The following is a 4154-nucleotide window of genomic DNA, read 5'->3' as shown; positions in this document are numbered from 1 at the left end:
AAAAATTTGAAATTGAATTTCATATTGAAACTTGTGATTTGTAAGTCAAGTCTGATGGGACAATGGAGCCGACACAATGGGCTTGGAGCCTCGGCTTTCACATGGCCCAGCCTCCTGCCATCCAGGGGCAGGTTCTCAGATGCTGGCTTCCTGTATCCCCCACCCAGAAAACCTGCCACCGTTTTCCATTGTTGGGGTCTGGGCCGAGGTGGAGGGAGAGTCATACCCCATGCACCTCTGAGGGTCTGCACCCATTGTGGGCTCCCACAAGCACCAGCTGAGGTCGTTGTTATACCCATTTTCCTGCTGAGGTCCAGGTTTGCTGGACCAAAGAAGGCCCAGCCAGTGTTTCTGCTTTGGACAGAAGCTTGCCCCTTGCCCCGGCAGCCTGACTGCCCCTGCTGCCCTTGCTTCTGTCCTTGTGCACTACACTGAGACGGCAAATTCCTACGTATCCTGCTCTCTGGGGGCACAGGGCCCTGTGGGATGTGGAAGCACAGCCTCCACCTGTCTGAGCCAACCGAATAATCACGACAGCGGTACTTTCCGTGTTTCTGAAGCCACTCACCATGCAAAACCCCCAGCACTTTGTAGGCATCACTTCCAGTGGGTCCTGTTACCTTGCCACCCATTTCACAGACGATATAACCAAGTCTCAGAGAGATTAACCCACCCAAGGTCAGCCACTAATTACTAGAACTGGATTCAAATCCAGTTCTTCTTGCTCCAACGCCAAAGCTCTAACTTGGACACTATTAAGTTGGTTGTTAATTGGGTAGCTTCTCTGATCATCTGGAAACAGTAATGGATCTACATCTTTGAACCACATGAGGACTGTGGACACAGGAAAAGGTGCTGGACATGGACTTGGGAGTTAGACAGGGCGAGGCCCCTGGAATGATGCTGGTGCTTCAGCCAGGTGGGCCTAGGGTAGGCTCTCTGCCGTGGCCAAGCGGGAGTTGGCCCTGGGCTGGGGCCAGTCCTGTGTTCTTCCCGCGGCCCAGTTCCCCCAGCCAGGCAAAGCAGGCCTGAGTCATCGGCGATCGGAGTCCCGGTCCCTGACTCCTTGCTCATACATCATGCATTCCCGTCCCTGGCTCACAGCAAAACCCTTCTAACTTCTTAGCTCACCCCACCCTCTTCTCTGAAATAAATCAAAGAAGTTTCAAGCTGGAAAGGAGATCACTGAATCTAAGCTTTTCAGTTTGCAAACTGAGGGCCCAGGATTCTGATAGAGGTCCCAGTGGATTGGAAACTGTCTGGGCTTGCCTCCTGGGGTGGAATCTTGTCTCTGCCACCAAGTCCCTGTAAGCCCTGGGCCAATTAGCCTCTCTGAGTCTGAACATTCTCCCGAAGGGGGCTGATCATCATAGCATGATCCTAGCGTTTTCACCGTAGCATGCGGAATCACTGGGAGCATGAACTACAAGAGTGCTCTGATGCGAGGACCCAGGAATCGCTCCCAGCATTGCATAGATCATCTCATCAGCCACTCAACAAATCCCCGCCGCACGGAGAGGTATCAGAGACTTTCAGGAACCTTTCTAAGGCAACCTAGCAAGCAAAGCAGAGCTGAGGTCTACCAGATGACTGAGCAGAACCTCTGCCCTTCTCTCCAGACACTGGCCCCAGAGGAGCCGTGAGTACTGGCCATATGCCTGGAGCTCCCGGAGTCCAGGGCTGCAGCCGTCCAGCACTGGGGCCAGCCCCGAGAGAGGAGCAAGGAAACCGACCCCCTTCAGATCAACAAAGCACTTCCTCCCCGAGGCCCGGGCCCAGAAGGAGGAGGTGCAGCACACACAACTGTTTATAGAGACAGATGTTTGGGACGGAAAAAGAGAGACAGCCCTCCTCCATCCCCATGGAGACAGAGGAAGTTTGCAGCTTGGGCAGTGGCAACTGGAACTGAAAAAGGAGAAGGGGAAAAAAGGGAGGGAGGCAGGTCTGACCCACTGGAAAGAGTCTGACATTTTCAGATGCTGGTGCCTAACAAAGGGGCGTTGCCAAGGCAACCAGGCCTGTGGGCACAGGGCTGCCAATCCCAGCTGGATCTGGGGCCAGAGCCAGGGAGATGGTGAGGAGACAGATAAGTGCACGTGGGAGGGCGACAGAGAAATTCCATCGGAGAGCAAATAAATAAGCAAATACACACGCAGCGCCTCCCAGCCCAGCTTCCCCTCACAAAGTGGGGGCCCGTCCCTCCTCTCCCCTTCCCTCCTCTCCCTCTTCCTCCTTCCTTCCTCTCTCCTTTCTCCCTTCTTTATTTTATTCCTTCCCCCTCCCTACCCTTCTATCCATCCTTCCTCCCTCTCTCCTTCCTTTTCTCTCTCCCCTCCCTCCCTCCCTTCCTTCCTTCCATTTACCCTCCCTCTTTCCTTCCTACTTGCTCTGCAAGTGTTCAGCAGTGCCCCTATCTCCAGCCTAGGAAACATGTTCCCATCCTCCTGGTGACAGCTGGCAAGTGACTCTGCATATGACTGATACCAGAGGGCTGCTTTTGCCCATAGAGTGAGACTTCAGGAGAGGCCAGCATGGCCACATTGGCTCTCTCTGACTGGAGAACCTGGGCAGTTCAGCTGCAGTCACAGGAAGGAGAGAGAAGAAAGAGAAGAGGGCTTTGGGGCCTCTTCTAAAGAACCACATCTGGGCCAGGCACGGTGGCTCATGCCTGTAATGCCAGCACTTTGGGAGGCTGAGGCAGGCGGATCATGAGGTCAGGAGTTCAAGACCAGCCTGGCCAACATGGCGAACCCTGTCTCTACTAAAATACAAAAATCAGCTGGGCGTGGTGGCGGGCACCTGTAATCCCAGCTACTCGGGAGGCTGAGGCAGGAGAATCGTTTGAACCCAGGAGTTGGAGGTTGCAGTGAGCCAAGATTGTGCCATTGCACTCCAGCCTGGGCAACAAGAGCAAGACTTCGTCTCAAAAAAAAGAACCACATCTGGTTCCTTGTAATTCTTCTGCTGGTTCCCTCAGCAGAGCCAGCCTGGCTCCCTGTGGCAGGGCCCTGCTTCTTCGGCTTCTGGATGGGAGGTGATGATCGCTGATGTTGGTGACATTGTCATCTCATGGCCCCCAAAGCTGTGAGGCCCTATGTGGAATTCTACACTTGCACCTACCCCCATGCCAACTGTCCCGGGACCCTGCCGTACCCAGGCTCCCCTCCCCAGAACCCGAGCCTTCTCCTCCCGCTCAGCCAGATGACCCTGGTCTCTCTCCTCGCCTCCCTCCAGGGGATGAGGGAGGGGGACTTCCGATGAACTCTGGCCGAGGTGATGGGAATCCCTGAAGCCAGGATGTTCTGTGGGAAAGAGCTGGAAGGGAGTGCTGAGCCCCGTGACCCTGCTGGTCCTGGGACCACTGCCTCAAGTCCAGAGGAGAGGGCCACCCCCATCCGCAACCTCAGAAACCTCCTGAGATACCCGGTGATCGGGAGGCAGCCCACAGCTGCACACCGTGTATATCGGGCGCAGCCCAGGAGCATGCCCCAATTCCCAGGCTGACGCTGGGAGTGGGAGGGTGCCGGGCAGTCATCCTTCTCTGACGCATGGGGAGATGAAGGCCTGGCAGAGATAGTCTGGCTGGAGGCTGAGTGGAGCAGGGCTGAGAGGAGGCCGAGGCCGTGGGGACATGTCCACAGCTGGGGGTGGGGGAGGGGAGACAGCAGTTACTGGCCCCAGCTGAGTTAAGTGATGGCTCCGAAGGAAGGCTCAGGAAGGGTGGGCCAGGGACTACACAATCAGAGTCACTAACTCTAGCCCTGACCTGGGATGACTGAGAAGGCAGGACCCAAGCCCTGAAGAACAGGAGTCATAAGCCCAGTCCTAGAAATGACTCGTAAAACACTGCTCCACAGAAGGGCAGGGGCCTTTCAGTGGATGGAGGTCCAGGGGTGGCTCCGTCAGTTCCCAAGCAAGCCTGAGACCAGGGATGGAGGCAGGCTGGGCTCCCTGGACCCCTGGAGCAGCCCGGCTTCATCCCTTAAAACCCTGGCCCCATGGACAGAGGCCAGGCTCCATAGCTGCCCGGAAAATAGTGTACGGGCTGCTCCCTTTGTGCCTCTGCCTCAGCCAACGGGGTGACATTGGACAAGTTACTTAACCTCTCTAGACTTCAACTACCTCATCTATAAAATGGGAATAATAGGCCGGGC

The sequence above is a fragment of the Mandrillus leucophaeus genome, unplaced genomic scaffold (assembly GCF_000951045.1).
Source record: "Mandrillus leucophaeus isolate KB7577 unplaced genomic scaffold, Mleu.le_1.0 Scaffold1, whole genome shotgun sequence".
Classification (NCBI taxonomy): Eukaryota; Metazoa; Chordata; class Mammalia; order Primates; family Cercopithecidae; genus Mandrillus; species Mandrillus leucophaeus.
This window is presented reverse-complemented; position numbering follows the sequence as displayed.